The sequence below is a fragment of the Acomys russatus genome, chromosome 18, assembly GCF_903995435.1.
Source record: "Acomys russatus chromosome 18, mAcoRus1.1, whole genome shotgun sequence".
Taxonomy (NCBI): Eukaryota; Metazoa; Chordata; class Mammalia; order Rodentia; family Muridae; genus Acomys; species Acomys russatus.
In genome coordinates, this window is record NC_067154.1 from 39,712,509 (window position 1) to 39,731,172 (window position 18,664).

The window sequence follows — 18,664 nt, forward strand, 5'->3', positions numbered from 1 at the left end:
AGCTGCTACCTCCGATGAAGGACTTTTTGGAATTAATAAGGCCTGAGAGCCCCAACTTGTCAGACCCCCAGCGGCTCTGAAGAGTGTGCATCTTTGTGAATATGACAAGACGTCTGAATACCCTGAACCCAAGACTGCAGGGGAACAAGGAGCATTGCTTATCTCCTTAGAGTGTGAGTGTGCAGGCTCCGTGTGGACATGTGGACTGCGCAGATGGCAGCTGGGGTGCTGCTGCTCACTTCCCATCTCTGAGCGTTCAGAGCTCAATATATTCAAACTGTCTTTAAAGAATTACAGAATCAATTGATAGAAAAACAATGATTTTAGAGGGGATTTAAACAACTCAAGTACAAATCCTACAAATGTCTATAGCAGAACTTAAAGGAAAACTCCAGCTTATGGTACCATGGATCATGCTCACCAAGAAGATAAGTATCTTTCACATTTAATTTAAGTCTGTCATATCTGAATCCATTTGGTCACAGTCCTTGAAACATTTTTCTGTGTCTGGCCCTGATAGTATGTTATTGGAGTAAATTATCATGCCTGGACCACATCCTCTTGTCCAGGACAGGTATAATCATCTACTATTGGTTACTAATGGCACAGAGTTAAAAACTCCTCCAGGCTGACCTTTCAGTCCAGCATGAGCAGCCTAACTTGGGAAACCGTACTTCACTCACTCCTAGGCAGCTAACAGCCAGTACCTGCCTGAGGAGGATGGGGAGAGCTTGGGCTTGCTACAAGGAGAAACTTAGTAGTTCATTTCATGCCCCACAGAGCTCTCTCTGGAAGGGGTGAGTCCTGGGTCCACTTGAGCCTTCGTTCTGATATAAGTACCTTCTACTGTCCTACCCTGTTGATCTTAATCTTTTTCTCTTAAGAGCATAAATGCTATCCACCTGAATCTCTCTCTGTCTTAGGCCTTGCTTCTAGGAAACAGGAGCTACTACAGTTCATGTTAACAGTGGTTTTTTCAAAGCAAGTACTAAGGTTAAAGTTTTTGAATTGAATTATTTGCCAACAAGTCGAATGAGGGTCCTGTTATGGACCACCTGAATGTGGCGAGAGTTGTTAAAACACTAAAAAATATTGTAAAGGTCAATCACCATGTTAATTGGGACACCTTGGATAAACGTTTTAGCATCTTAGCATGTGTAAAACAGCATGCTATACCTCATAAGTAGAATAAAAGACAAATCTTGTTGTCATCTCAACACATTCAGAAATGTTTTGACTAAAAGGGGGCAGTTTGCAACAAGTTAGAAATAGAAAAGAAAAAGAAAAAAAAAAGAAAAAAAAGCCTTCACTTACCAGGAAACTGGGACAGAGGGGAGGACATCTTATTGGGACTCTAAATGAGAGAAGCATGGGAGAATAGCAAAGTAGAAGGATCCAGAGGGTCCTAGAAACCTACAAGTAGAGCATTATGATAGGCAGATTTGGGCCCAGGGGGTCTCGCTCAAACTAAGGCAGCAGCCAAGGACAATACAGGTGGTAAACTTTAAACCCCTTCCCAGATCTAGCCAATGGTCAGAACATTCTCCACAGTTGAGTGGAGAGTGGGATATGACTTTGACACGAACTCTGGTGCCTCATATTTGACCATGTCCCCTGGAGGGGGAGACCTGGTGGCACTCAGAGGAAGGATAGCAGGTTACCAAGAAGATACCCCCTCAGGAACAGTCATAGGGGAGGGGAATAAGGGGAAAATGGGAGGGAGGGAAGAATGGGAGGATACAAGGGATGGGATAACCATTGAGATGTAACAAGAATAAATTAATAAAAAAAATTTAAAAAGAAATAGAAAAAAAATTAACTTCGACATAAAAAATAAATGGCTTATGTGACAAGTGCATAATTAACACTATACTCAACATGAAATGTTGAAAATATTTCCTTTTAGGTCAGGCATCAATAAGGAGGCCTAAACTCACCACTTCTACTACACATAGTACTGGAAATCACAATGTTCTATAGCCATTTTCTACAACTGAATTGTTTCTGAGCTATGGGGACAGGAACTTAAAATAGGTTTTCACATCACACCCACAGTCAAGAGCAGAAAGAAATGAATTCACACATGCCCACTTGTTTTCTGTCTTGTGCTCAGTTAAATTTCTTTGCTTTTGGGTCATTCGGGAGCCTGTTTAGGGAATGATTCTGCCACCAGTGGACTGAGTCTTCTCACATGAATGAACTTAATTAAGAAAATACCTGCAGATATGCCCAAAGGCTAACTCAATGTAGATAATCACTCAATGAGACTCTCCGTCTATGTTATTCAAGGTCATGGCAACTTGACAATTAGAGTCAACCATTACCATAATCTGTTGTAGAAAAAAAAATTAAATTTCGGCACCTTCTCTACCCTGGATAGATCCCAAATACAGAGACAGAGAGAGTTTGGAAGTATAAAAGCTTTAATACATAGTAACTGCACAGATATCAACCTTCTAAGCTATTTTGATATTTCTCAACTACACACCCTACGTTACTTGCCGTAACAGTTCACTTCTGTTCCATCAGTCTATCCTCATGTGCTCATAATCCTTAATGGCCCATAGTGACTTCCTTCTCTCTGGCTTTCTCTCTTCCTGTTATATCTTCTTCCTCCCTTCCATTCTACCTCTCTGGCCTGTAGTCTCTCTCAGACTCCAAGCCTGGGAACCTTCGCTCTACCTACATCTCTTTGGCCCCGTCCAGGTAGCAATTTTATTAACCAATCAACTTTAAATTAGGTGGAACAAGGTTTACACAACAAATGTGTATATGAGAATATGTTCATCTGGGAGGAAACAAGATATTGGGGGCCAGAAATCGCCGTTAGCTTGAATAGCAACAGACCAACCTCAAATAATAATCCATTCTAAAAATAGGTAGAAATACTTCAAAACATATTAATAAAGGAAGTAAATGATATTCTTAAAACTGTAAAATATTGATGAAATAAATTGAAAAAGACACAAATAAATATATACACTTCGTGTTTATGATTTGGAAGAATCAGTATTAAAAACTGTCCATTATGCCCCCAAATCATCTGTAGTTTCTGTATAATCTCTGTTCAAAAAAAAACTCCAATGTCATTTTTCATAAGAACTAGAAAAGAAAATTTTTAAAGTCATGTGACACCGCAAATAATCATGTAATAAATCTCTCATCTTAAACAAACAACAATAATAAAAACAAAACCCAAAGTGAGGGGTATGTTAACACATGACATCAAAATCTACTATCAGCCTGTTACTATCACAGTATTACCTCACAGTTTAAACTGGCTAGTATCAGAAATACAAAAAATATCAAGTATTTGCGAGGATGTAGAAAACAAGTATGTACATTGTGTGTAGGAATGTAAATTGGTATAGCCATTATGGAAGACAGTATGGATAGTCAAAATAAGTTACAGATTTCCATGCGACCCAGAAGTTATGAGTATACACTTGAGTATATGTCTAAAGGAAATAACATCGGTACATGAAAGAGATAGCTGTCCTCTGAGGTTCACTGCCATGTTATTTATAATAGCTAAAATATGGAATCTGTATTAGTGTTTATCAATGGATGGGTGGATAAATATCAAGAATCCTTTAACAAAAAAGAAATCTTACTATTTAGAACAATAGGATGAACCTGAAAGATATGAAATGAAATAATCCAGGCACAGAAAGAATCCCATATACTGTGTGATTCCTCTTGCATGTGTAATGTAAAATAGCCACAGAAATGGAGAGTGGGTTAGGCGTTACCAGGGATGGGTGTTCAAGTAGTTTATAGTAGTATTGGTCAGAGGATACACAATTTTACTTAGACACAAGGGATATGTTTAGGAAATGTATTATGCAACATGGTGACTATAGTTGATTACAATGGACAGTTGGACTCTGATATGACTTTTCCATTTCTTTTCTTATTTTACAATATTATAAATATGATAAATCTAGTTCTAACGTAAAAATTCTTACCTAAAAATAGTAGGTAAGAACTGTATATACAATATACTTGAAAAATACTAAAAGAGCAGATTTTAAATGTTTTCATGTCAAATAAGTGTGTGTGGACTAATGCATTTGTGAATTAGTTTGGTTTAGCAATCCATAACACATACGTATTTTAAAACATCACATTGTATACCATAGATAATTATGATTTTTATTATTCAATTAAAAGTACATAGTTGGATAAAAGAGAAAATGAATACTTTAAATAAATTAACCTATTATGTTCTCAGGATGGGTTTGTGGGAGGAAAGCAAATGCATAAGGTAGATATTTTCCTCCTTTGCTTTTCTTCCTGCCTTGGGTGCAATTATGCAACAGTAACTCCTACTTGTGCCCATGACATGCCTCTGAGATGACCAGCTGAAGGAAAATACTTGGACTTGGCAAAGCAAGAGGTTATGAGATAGCTCCAGATTTGATGATGCTACTGAACTATTTGTACGGTTCCGTGCATCTTTGCCTCCAGAATTCTTTACTTGTAAGATACATGTTCTCAGACTACCCTAGTTTGATTTCTGTTGTAATAAAATACTGGCCAAAAACAATTGGTGAAGAAAAGGGTTTATTTCATCTTCTAGTTTGCATTTCATAATTGAGGGCAGTCAGGGCAGAAATTCAAGCAGTAAATGAAGCATAAATCATGAAGTAACATTGCTTACTAGATTTCTCCCAGGCTCATCTTCAGTTACCTTTATTATGCACCCCAGGCCCACTTGCCTAGGGATGATACCACCCATGTTAGGTTTGGCTATCTTATGTCAATGAGCAAGCAAGAAAATGTCCCACAGATCTGTCCACAGACCAATCTGATGGAAGGCATTCTTCCCAGGAGATTCTGACTTCCCAGACATGTCAGGTTGACCAAACCAAGTTTAGTCATCACCCAGGACCACGGTCAAATGGTTTTAAAGTCACAATTTGAAGAGATCATTCCAGTCTCATTAAAGACAAAAAGTGGGGGAAACTCAAGCAGCTTTGGGCTTAGACCTCTCTTTGCCCAGGCCCACTGCTTCCCAGCCTGGCCAGTTTGAGACACAGAGAGCAAACAGGCTGAGCTCCACATCCACAAAGCCAAAAGAAAGGAAACACACACAGAGAAAGATTCTACCACCACCACCATCAAAAAACAAACAAACAAACAAAAAGAACTAACAACTACTGGTCATTAATATCTCTCTACATCAATGGCCTCAATTCCCCAATAAAAAGACACAGGCTAACAGAATGGTGAAAAAACAGCATCATTCTGCTGCATGCAATAAATACACCTCAGTAATACAGATAGACATTATCTCAGAGTAAGGAGCTGGAAACAGGTATTCCAAACAAACAGAGCCAAGAAGCAAGCTGGAATAGCCATTCTAGTATCTAATAAAATAGACTTTCAATGAAAACTAATTAAAAAGATGGAGAAGGACACTTCATACTTATCAAAGGAAAAATACATCAAGAGGATATTTCAATCATGAACATCTATGCCCCAAACACAGGAGAACCCATATTCATAAAAGAAACGTTACTAAAGCTTAAATAACATATCAAATCCCACACATTAATAGTGGGAGACCTCTATACCCCATTTTCACCAATAGAGAGACCATCAAGACAAAAATGAAATGGAGAAATAATGAAACTAATAAATGTCATGAATCAAATGGACCTAACAAATATCTACCGAACATTACACCCAAACACAAAATAATATACTTTTTTCTCAGCACCTCATGGAACCATCTCCAAAATTGATCCTATACTGGTCACAAAGCAAACGTTAACAGATACAAGAATATCAAAATAACCCTTTGCATCTTATCAGGCTACCATGGATTAAAACTGGCACTGAACAAGAAAAGAAACAATAGAAAGACTACAAGTTCATGGAAACTGAACAATTCCCTACTCAATGACCTCTGAGTCAAGGATGAAATAAAAAGAGAAATTAAAGGCTTCATAGAATTCAACAAAAATGGAAGCAATATGTACCAAAACTTATGGGGCACAATTGAAGCAGTGCTAAGAGGAAAGTCCATAACACTAAGCACCTTCATAAAGAAATTGAAGAGATCCCATATTACTATCTTAAAAGCACACCTAAAAGATCTAGAACAAAAAGAAGCAGACATGCCCAAGATAAGTAGACCACTGGAAATCATCAAACTCAGGTTGAATTCAATAAATTAGTAGCAAAGAGAACAATTTAAAGAATCAATGAAACCAAGAGCTGGTTCTTTGAGAAAATCAACAAGATAGACAAACCCTTAGCCAAAATAACTATAAGGCAGAGGGAGAGTACTTAAATCAACAACATCAGAAATGAAAAGGGAGACATAAAGACAGACACAAAAAACCACAAAGAATCATTAGTTCTTACTTCAAAACCTATATGCCACAAATTTTGAAAATATAACTGAAATGGAAAATTTTCTTGATAGCTATAAATTACTAAAATTTAATCAATAGCAGGTAAACATATTAAATAGCCCTATATCTGCTAAGAAAATAGAAGGAGTCATCAAAGTCTCCCAACCAAAAAAAGCCCAGGGCTGGATGTATTCATCATAGAATTCTACCAAACCATCAAAGAAGACCTGATACCAATTCTCTTCAAACTATTCAACAAAATAGAAACAGAAGGAACATTACCAAACCCATTCTATGATGCCACAGTCACTTTGGTGCCTTATGCACACAAAGACTCAACAGAGAAAGAGAATTTCAGACCTATTTCCCTTATAAACACTGAGGCAAAAGAACTCAATAAGATACTCACAAACTGAATCCAAGAACACATGAAAACTATCATTCACTGTGACCAAGTAGGCTTCATCCCAGGCATTCAGGGAGTGGTTCAATATTTAAAAGTCCATCAATGTGGTTCATCATATAATCAAACTGAAAGAAAAAAACACATGATCCTCTCTTTAGATGATAAAAAAGCATTTGACGAAATCCAATACCCTTTCATGTTAAAGTCTTAGAGAGATCAGGGATACAAGGCACATACCTAAACATAGTAAAGGCAATATATAGCAAGCCTATGACCAACATCAAACTAAATGGAAAAAAACTTAAACCAATTCCACTGAAATCAAGGACATGACAAAGCTGTCCACTTTCTCCATATCTCTTCAATATAGTAATTAAAGTCCTAAGGTAGAGCAATAAAACAACTAAAGGAGATCAAAAGGATAGAAATTCCAAAGGAAGAAGTCAAAGTATCACTATTTGCAGATGATATATTATACCTGAGTGACCACAAATTTTCTACCAAGGAACGCCTATAGCTGATAAACAACTTCACCAAAGTGTCTAGATACAAAATCAATTCAAAAAAAATCAGTATCCATCCTTTATACAAAAAACAAACAGGCTGAGAAAGAAATTAGGGGAAAAAAATACCATTCCCAATAGCCACAAAACCCATAAAGTATCTTGGTGTGACTCTAACCAAGCAAATGAAAGACTTGTTTGAAAAAAAGCTTCAAGTCTCTGAAGAAAGAAATTGAAGAACATATCAGAAGATGGAAAGATCTTCCATGCTCATGGATTGTTAGGATTAACATAATAAAAATGGCCATCTTACCAAAAGCAATCTACAGATTAAATGCAATTCCCATCAAAATACCAACACAATTCTTTACAGACCTTGAAAGAACAATTCTTAACTTCATTCGGAAAAAAAAAAACAAATAGCTAAGACAATACTGTACAATAAAAGACCTTCCATAGGTATATTCATCCCTGATCTCAAGCTGTATGATAGAGCAACAGTAATAAAAATGTCATGGTACTGGCATAGAAACAGATCAATGGAATTGAATCAAAGACCCAGATATAAACCCACATACCTATGGACACTTGATTTTTGACAAAGAAGCCATATCCATACAATTGAAAAAGTTATTACCTTCAACAAATGGTGCTGGTCTAACTGGATATCTACTTGTAGAAAAATTCAAATAGACCCTTATTTATTGCCCTGCACAAAACTAAAGTCCAAGTAGATTAAAGATCTCAATATAAAACCAGATACACTAAATTTGTTAGAAGAAAAATTGGGGAAGAGCTTTGAGCTCATTGGCACAGGAGACAACTTCCTAAACAGAACACCAATACCTCAGGCTCTAAGATCAGCAATTAATAAATGGGACCTCATGAAACTGAAAAGCTTCTGTAAGGCAAACAGCACTGTCAACAGAACAAAAAAACAGTTTATAGACTGGAAAAAGATCTTTACCAACCCTACATCTGTCTGAGGGCTAATATCCAAAATATATAAAGAAATCAAGAAATTAAACACCACCAAACCAAATAACTCAATTCAAAACTGATGTAGAAATTATCATCCTGAGTGAGATAACCTAGATCCAGAAAGACTGGCATTGATATATTCACTTATAAGTGGATATTAGCCCAACATAGATGTCCTTTGAGAGTCTCCACTCAGTGGGGGATTGAGACAGATGCTGGGACTCGCTGCTGGACTCCAGGTGAGAGAAGACTATAACAATTGGTGGATCTGGATGAAGGGGTGAGGGGACAGGGGCAGCACAAACTGCTGTACCAACCAAGGACAATGCACTCAACAAACCTAGACCCTCTGTTCAGATCTAGCCAATGGACAGCTCATCCTCCATAGTTCTGGGGAGAGGAGGGACTGTCTCTGACATGAACTCTGGTGCCCCTATCTGACCACTTCGCCTTGGTGGGGAGGCACCAGGGCACATATCAGAAGGGAAGCAGACTATCAGGATGAGACCTGATAGCATGAGGTCATATGGTGGGGGAGAAGGTCCCCTTCGCTCAGAGGTCTAGAGGTGAGAAAGAGGGTGAAAGAGGGATGTAGAGGGGAATGGGATGATACAAGTGAGGGAATAACAATCTGAATGTAATCTAACTAAATTATTTAAAAAAAAAAAAAACAAATGCTGACAAGGATGTAGGGAGAGAGGAACACTCCTTCATTGTTGATGGGAATGCAAACTAGTACAGCCACTTTGGAAAGCTATCTGGTGCTATCTCAGAAAAATGGGAATAGGGCTTCCTCAAGACCCAGCTATTCCACTCCTTGGAATATACCCAGAAGATGCTCCAGCACACAACAAGAACATTTGCTCAACCATGTTCATAGCAGCGTTATTCATAATAGCCAGAACATGGAAACAGCCTCAGTGTCTATCAGTAGAAGAATGGATAAAGAAACTGTGGTATATATACACTATGGAATACTACTCAGCTATTAAAAACAAGGAATTTCCGAAATTTGTGGACAAATGGATTGAACTAGAAATGATCATAATGAGTGAGTTAACCCAGAAGAAAGAGTCAAATGGTATATACTCACTTATATCTGGACACTAGCCCAAGGGATATGTCCCATGAATGTCTTCACTTATCAGGAAAGTGGGACAGAAAGGACGACATCCTATTGGCACTCTAGGTAAGAGAAGCATGGGAGAATGGGAAAATAGAAAGATCCAGAGGGTCCTAGAACCCTACAAGAAGAACATTATGACAGGCAGATCTGGGCCCAGGGGTCCTGCTTAATCTATGGCACCAGCCAAGGACAATACATGCAGTAAACTTCGAACCCCTACCCAGATCGACCCAATGGGCAGGACATTTTCCACAGTTGAGTGGGGAGTGGGGTCTGACTTTCACACAAACTGTGGTGCCCCATATTTGACCACATCCCCTGGATGAGGAGGCCTGGTGGCACTCAGAGAAAGGATAGCAGGCTACCAAGAAGAAACTTGATACCCTATGAGCATACACAGGGGGAAGATGTCCCCCTCAGTCATAGTCATAGGGGAAGGGAGTAAGGAGAAAATGGGAGGGAGGGAGGAATGGGAGGATACATGGGATGGGATAACAATTTAGATGTAATATGAATAAATTAATAAGATATATTTTTAAAAAGAAAAAACAAATGGGGTACAGAACTAAACAAAGAATTCTCAACAAAGAAATATCAAATGGCCTAGAAACACAGAAATGTTCAATGTCCCTAGTCATCAGGGAAATGCAAATTAAAATGACTCTGAAATTCCATCTTATACCTACCAGAATTGTTAAGGTCAAAAACTCAAGTGACTGCACAGGCTGACAAGGATGTGGAGAAAGGGGAACATTCCTCCATTGGTGGGAACACAAACTTGTACAACCACTTTCAAAATCAATCTGGCACTTTCTCAGAAAATTAGGAATAATTCTACCTTAAAACTCAGCTATACCACTCCTGGGCATATACACTAAAGATGCTCCACCATACAATAAGGACATTTGCTCAACTATGTTCATAGCAGCTTTATTCATAAATAGCCAGAATTGGGAAGCAATGTAGATGTCCCTCAACCAATGAATGGATAAAGAAACTCTGGTTCATTTACATAATGGAATACTACTCAATTATTAAAAACAAGCAAGTCTTGGAATTTGTGCAGAAATGGATGAAACTAGAAGCAATCATCCTGAGTGAGGTAACTGGACCCAAAAAGACACCCATGGTATATACTCACTTATAAGTGGATATTAGCCACATAATACAGGATAACTACACTACAATACACAGACCTAAAGAAACTAAATAACAAGGGAGAAACAATAAGAAAGGCAAAAAGAATAGACACCAGAAGCAGTTGAAGAGAAGGAACAGGAAGGAACCCTACCATCGAGGTCCTCTGAAAGACTCCACCCAACATGGGATCCAAGCAGATGCTGAGATACACACCCAAACTCTAGGGGGTCTTATGGAAGAGTTAGGAAATAGAGGGACCTGGAGGGGTCAGGAGCTCCACAGGAGACCAGTGGAGCCAACAAATCCAGCAGAGGAGGTGGTGCTGCAGAGACTGACGCACCAGCCAAGCACCATGCATGGTGAGGACCTAGACCCTCTGCTCAGATGTAGTAGACAGGCAGCACCATCTCCCTGTGGGTCCCATAATATGGGGAGTAGGGACTACTTCTGATATGGACTCTGGTCCCAATACATTGATCACTTCCACCTGGTGGGGCAGCTTTGCCAGGCCACAGAGGGAGAATGTACAGCAGTTCATATGAGGCATGATAGGCTGAAGTCAGATGTTAAAAGAGGAGGGCTCCCTCTGTCTGAGGATGAGAGGAGGGAGGAATGGGGTATAAGGGAGGGAGGGTGGGACTGAGAGGCGACAAGGGGGGAGGCTACAATCAGGAGGTAAACTGAACAAATTAAAAATAAAATAAAATAAATAAAACAAAAAGCAGCGTGTCGTTTAAAAACATAATAACATACAGTTATTTTAGAAATTATACATGTGCATTTTAGAAAACATGCATGTAGTAAGCACATAAATGCATCCCAAATGGATGTATGCCCACTGTGCTGCAGCAGTTCCTCTGGATGGAGAGTAGGTGAGAGCGTAGTACAAAAAAAGGGCTTCTTCTCTACCCAGAATGTGGCATTTATATTATATTTTAAGAAATCCTGAAGCAAGCTGAGCTGGGGTGGCACACGCTTTTAATCTCAGCACTCAGGAGGCAAAGGCAGGTGGATCCCTTTGAATTCGAGGCCAAGCTGGTCTACAAAGCAAGTCCAGGACAGCCAGGGCTACACAGAGAAACCCTGTCTTGAAAAAAAAAAAGCCTGAAAAATATACCATATGTTAAAATCTCACTAAGTTTGTGGTGACTCACATTCTTCATCCTTCCCTTTCTCTGCTTGAAATATGTAAAGATTATAAAACATATTACTAAATTTAACATTAACCCGGGCAAGACATTGTAATATGTTTTCCCAAGTTCAAAAAATTGTTAAGATTCTCCTGCCCAAAATGTGTACCCAGTCAGCCATCTCCTGTGCCATTTCTTCTCCTCCTTTGTGCCTGGAGTGGGGCATCTAGACAAATATAAGCCAGAAATAGAATCATATTGTGATCTCATTGGCAGCCTTGCCCTAGTCACATCCATGAGGGAGTTTCTGAGCTGCCTGTAATCCTTCCCTTTATCAAGAGAAGTGCTACAAGCCACAAATGTTCCTTCTCTCTGGACCACCATTCCCCTAAAAGGCGTCTAAATGCTTGATTTAACTATGCAAAAACACTACTAATTATATTCATTTGTGTGACTGACTTACCATTTGAATCTAATTGCCATGCAGCAAAATAACTGTTAAAGCATATCATTAAACTACTTGAATAATTAGAGAGAAATTTCCTTGTGCTCTTAGTTTGAGCCTAAGCTTTAGGGCAGGGGACCTCACCCCTACCTTTCATATGTTCTTAAATTAGCTGGAAGAATAGAGTATAGAAAGGCTGGCAGGCCAGCCATCTTCTCAGCAATCTGAGCCTGCTAACCAGCAGAGGCTTCAAGGAACAGTCGATTACTCACTGTCTTAGTTTGGTTTGCTATAACAAATTACCTTAGACTATGTGGCTCATACAACAAGCATTCATTTCTCACAGTACTGAAGGCTGAAAGTCCAAAATCTGATGCCAGCATGGTTGGTGCTTTCATGGTCTGATCCATGGCCTTCTTCCAGGTCACTAACTGCCAACTCCTCTTTGTATATTCACAAGGCAGAAAAAATAGCACGCCACTTTGCTGCCTTCTTCATTTAATGGCACTAGTCTCATTCATTAGGGCTGTGTCAGGGTAAACTAAGTGGCCAGCTCACAGAGACCCCATCTCTAAATATTATCATCCTGGGATTAAATTTAAATGTAGATATTTTAGGGAGGCCCAGACCTTTGGGGCATAGTGTTCAACAGACTCTCTCTTCCCAGAAAATATTTCTCCTCGGCTTTATCCAACTGTTTGCTTCGGGGACTTACTTACAGAACACCATCCATGTCTAGCACATTAGATCCAATTTTCTTACCTATCTCTCCCAAGTCATTCATTCTCATTGCAGTCTCCCCTGAAAGTTCACTTATTTCCCTATATTTCTCCCATTCCACTCCTGGATCCCGCTCAGCACCTGCCTCTTGACCTTAGAAGCCACATTCACCGATAAACTCACCCTTTACATTTCATCTTGCTCCATACTTCTGCGCTCTCAGGAACTTGACTCCTTCAGGTCTCAGCGTCGGCCAGGTGCTTCTCTTCTCACATTTACCAGCTCAAGGAGGAAGGAACCGTGCCCTGTTAGTAACAACACTTCTAAAACCCTTTCTTTCTTTCTTTCTTTCTTTCCTTCCTTCCTTCCTTCTTTCTTTCTTTCCCTTTCTCTTTTTTTTTTCAATTCTAATGTTTTAAAGTCAGCAAGTTTTTCAAACTACATCAGTCACAGTTGCCTCCCTCTGTGGTTACCATACCACTTTTGTTTCCTGTGCTCTCTGTAGCCTCTAATGCCCATTCTTCCTCTCTTCTCTGCCATTCATTCTTTTTTTTTTCCAGTACTAGTTGATTTTATTTTTATTATCCAATAATTTTAAATTATCTATTGACATTTTATCAAAATACCTTGTGTAATTATTTCACACCGTTTTTATAAGTAAAAAGAAAAATCAGACATCAGCTGTAACTATGTAAATCATGCATACTTGATATGTGTATAATGCTAAAATATTTTGATATAATACATAGTCTGTGATAAAAGTACATGATATTGTCATTGCCTGACTCATGCTATTTCCCTATTATCTACACATATATATATATAACATTCTTAGTGTTTTAGCTATTTGGGTTTTTTTTTGTTTGTTTGTTTGTTTGTTTTTTTTACAGCCTTGAATAAAACATCTTCCCCTTGGTGCATCTAAAATTCTAAATGTACATCAATCTCATTCACATATTGCCATTATCAACTTAAAACATCTACCTAGACCTAAAAAAAAAAAAATCTTAATGCCTAACAACTGAGCTTAATTATAAAATTAAACTATTTGGTCTTCAACTCCATCAGAGACTTGAGAAGGAATAAACTTGATTACCTGAGTATGCTGGGAGTACAGGTTAGTAGCTTTCCAAATGAGAAGATGGCAGAGACAATTTGCTACCTGAATAGTCACCCAAAACTCTCTATAATGTTGGAACATCTTCCTCAGCCTTCTGACCCAATATATCTGACAGACATATTTGTGAGGCAGGAATTATTGAGGACTTGTTTACCCTTTCTTAGAGAGTTTGGCCGTCAACTCTGCCTGCATCCAAGCTTGCCCTTTTTTAGGTAGAATTCTGTTTGTGGTAGAAATGAGGACATTTTGCCCAGTGGCTCTTTTGTCACATTTGAAGCCATCTCCATCAGGAGGTTCTTGGATGCTCATTATACTCTTTGAGGTAGGCTGAGTGTTGCCAGGAATTAACCTGTCTCATTGTCAGTGAATCTTTAAAATAATAAAAAAAAAAATCTTTAAATGCCATATTCTGTATGCCTCTGAGGTTTTTGAAGACCTTGTCTAACTATCCTAACTTATCTTTCTATAGAATCATGTCTATCTGCCACACATAAGATATATATTCTTGTGATAAAAGTAGAGTAGAAGTTGACATGACCATGATTTGATCAACTAACAATTAACTTGTATGATTTATTTATCCTAAACAGCTTGCAATAGCACTTTCAAAGTATTGGAAGTAAACCTTGTATTATAATTGAGTTATATGGGTAAAATACCTCATATTAGAGTAGAAATATATATATGTATATTATGTGAAGAATACTCTTCCATTTGAATTCTACACCACTGTATCTAGAATTAAACATATTTTGCATCTATATACAGAATTTTATACCAGTGAATTAAAGATAACCTTGCAAGTGACAATTGAGGCATTAAGTTGAGGGATAGATTCACTACTTTTTCTTACAGTTAACAAATCCTCTTTACAAATTACCCTCGAACTTAATGACATTTTGAAACTTAGAGAGATGGCCATAAGAAAGACGAGTGCAGTTCCATCTATAGAGCTCCAGAATCCAGAGAGGGTAATGGAGTAGAAATGCACACACACACACACACACACACACGCATATACACACATACACAAACACACACATACACAAACACACACAGAGAGAGAGAGAGAGAGGGAGGGAGAGAGGGAGAGAGAGAGAGGGAGGGAGAGAGAGAGAAAGACAGAGAGAGAGAGACAGAGAGAGAGAGACAGAGAGAGAGACAGAGAGAGAGAGAGAGAGAGAGAGAGAGAGAGAGAGAGAGAGAGAGAGAGATCGTCAGTATACTATCATGAAGGAAACTAAAGAGCACTGCAAAACCACATGAGAGAAGTCAGCACCAATTCAGCTAGAACAAGGAAGGCTTCTACGAGGCAGAGTCTGACAGACCGGCACCCAGGAATGAGCCTGATGGAAGGTAGCACAGAAGGGACTAGCACTCACTGCATCCCTGCTTTCCCTAAACCGTAAGACTGCTTTACAACCATCTGCATTTACTACATCTTCTATCCATAGCTAGATTTTTATTAGTTTATAAAAACTTCATTATTTAAAAAAAAACACTTTGAGATAAGAATTCACACACCAAAACTAACCGGACCCAAAAGCTATTACATCTTAAACTGCCACACGATTACAATAACCATTCAGAACACAAGCTATAGATAATTTAATATGCCCTTTGGAGATGCCTACCTTCCCTTTTCTTTTTCTAAACATACCCAATAGTTCTCAAACAGACATTCAAGTCATCACTGCCATTTATTCTGGTATCTGACTCTGGCACCTAGACCAGCTGAAATACGAGAGTGGAACATTGTATCCAGAAAATGCACAATTTAAATGAGTATTGCTGGGAAACTTGTGAGCTACTTGATCATCATTGTTACCACTCGTAACTATAATATCTTTCTTTAGACTTTTACTGTAGCCCTGAAGTCTCTATGTGGGTATATTGGTAACTGAGAGTTTCAAGCCAAAATATAAAAAATAAAAAAGTCACCAAAAATAGTCATCTAAACCATACTTCATAATCAAAAACAATTTTTTTATTTTTATTTTTTAATATTTTTTTTATTAATTTATACTTGTTACATCTCAATGGTTATCCCATCCCTTGTATCCTCCCATTCTTCCCTCCCTCCCATTTTCCCCTTATTCCCCTCCCCTATGACTGTTCCTGAGGGGGATTTCCTCCCCCTGTAGATGCTCATAGAGTATCAAGTCTCTTCTTGGTAGCCTGCTATCCTGCCCCTGAGTGCCACCAGGTCTCCCCCTCCAGGGGACATGGTCAAATATGAGGCACCAGAGTACGTGAGAAAACCATATCCCACTCTCCACTCAACTGTGGAGAATGTTCTGACCATTGGCTAGATCTGGGTAGGGTTTTAAAGTTTACCGCCTGTATTGTCCTTGGCTGGTGCCTTAGTTTGAGCGGGACCCCTAGGCCCAAATCTGCCTATCATAATATTCTACTTGTAGGTTTCTAGGACCTTCTGGATCCTTCTATTTTGCTATTCTCCCATGCCTCTCTCATCTAGAGTCCCAATAGGATGTCCTCCCCTCTGTCCCACTTTCCTGGTAAGTGAAGGCTTTCCTGGGACATGTCCCTTTGGCTACTATGGAAATATAAGTGAGTATATACCATTTGAGTCTTTCTGATTCTGGGTTAACTCACTCATTATGAACATTTCTAGTTCAATCCATTTGTCCACAAATTTCGGGAATTCCTTGTTTTTAATAGCTGAGTAGTATTCCATAGTGTAAATGTACCACAGTTTCTTTATCCATTCTTCTACTGAGGGACACTTAGGCTGTTTCCATGATCTGGCTATTATGAATAAGGCTGCTATGAACATGGTTGAGCAAATTTTCTTGTTGTGTGCTGGAGCATCTTCTGGGTATATTCCAAGGAGTGGAATAGCTGGGTCTTGAGGAAGCCCTATTCCCAGTTTTCTGAGATAGCACCAGATAGCTTTCCAAAGTGGCTGTACTAGTTTGCATTCCCACCAGCAATGAAGGAGTGTTCCTCTCTCCCCACATCCTTGCCAGCATGTGGTGTCGTTTGAATTTTTTATCTTAGCCATTCTGATGGGTGTAAGATGGAATCTCAGAGTTGTTTTGATTTGCATTTCCCTGATGACTAAGGAGGTTGAGCATTTCTTTAAGTGTTTCTCAGCCATTTGATATTCCTCTGTTGAGAATTCTCTGTTTAGTTCCAAGCCCCATTTCTCAATTGGGTTATTCGGTTTGGTGGTGTTTAATTTCTTGAGTTCTTTATATATTTTGGATATTAGACCTTTGTCAGATGTAGGGTTGATGAAGATCTTTTTCCAGTCTGTAGGCTGTCGCTTTGTTCTCTTGACAGTGTCTCCTGCCTTACAGAAGCTTTTCAGCCTCATGAGGTCCCATTTATTAATTGTTGACATTAAGACCTCGGCTGTTGGTGTTCTGTTCAGGAAGTTGGCTCCTGTGCCAATATGTTCCAGGCTCTTCCCTACTTTTTCTTCTTCTAAGTGACTTAGTGTCTCTGGTTTTATGTTGAGGTCTTTAATCCACTTGGATTGTAGTTTTGTGCGAGGTGACAAATATGGGTCCAGTTGCATTTTTTTACACATAGACCTCCAGTTAGACCAGCACCATTTGTTGAAGATGCTACCCTTTTTCCATTAAATGATTTGTCTTCTTTGTCAAAAATCAAGTGACCATATGTGTGTAGATTCATATCTGGGTCTTCGATTCGATTCCACTGATCAACCAGCCTGTTGCTGTGCCAGTACCATGCTGTTTTAAGTACTATTGCTTTATAGTACAGTTTGAGATCAGGTATGGAGATTCCTCCGGAGCACCTTTTATTGTACAAGATTGTTTTAGCTATTCTGGGTTTTTTGTTTTTCCATATGAAGTTCAGAATTGAACTTTCAATGTCTTTAAAAAATTGTGTAGGTGTTTTGATAGGGATTGCATTGAATCTGTAGATTGCTTTTGGTAGGATGGCCATTTTTACTATGTTAATTCTCCCGATCCATGAGCAAGGAAGATCATGCCATCTTCTCAGGTCATCTTCAATCTCTTTCTTCAGAGTTTTGAAATTTTTTTCATACAAGTCCTTCACTTGCTTAGTTAGGGTAACTCCTAGATATTTTATATTGTGCCAAAAGCTCAGCTAGAGTCTCTGGGCCCAATCTGTCTGCCAAGCACAGTTATGGAGTCTGGACCCACACTGCGTGCTGAGTTCAGCCCGGGATCTGGGCCTAAACATATGGAGAGTCCAGCCAGAGTCTTAGGGCTGCCAAGCCTTTGCGCAAAGCTCAGCTAGAGTCTCTCAGCTGAAACTGCCCGGCAAGTCCAGCTAGGGACTCTAGGATGAATCTGTGTGCTGACCTCAGCCTGTGTCACCGCCCCAGAACTGCACGCTGAGCTGAGCTAATGTCTTGGGCAGAACTGCTCGGTGAGCTGAGCTAGCACCTCCGGTGGAACTGAGCGCTCTGCCCAGCTGAGTCACAGCAGGAGAACTGCCGCTGAGCTGAGCTAGCACCTCCGGTGGAACTGAGTGCTCTGCCCAGCTGCTTCACAGCAGGGGAGCTGCCACTGAGCTGAGCTAGCTCCTCTGGGTGGAACTGAGCGCTCCGCCCAGCCTGTGTCACAGCAGGAGAACTGCTGCTGAGCTGAGCTAGTGCCTTGGGAAGAACTGAGTGCTCTGCCCAGCCTGTGTCACAGCAGGAGAACTGCGCCTGGGCTGAGCTAGCACCTTCGGTGGAATTGAACGCTCTACCCAGCCTGAATCACA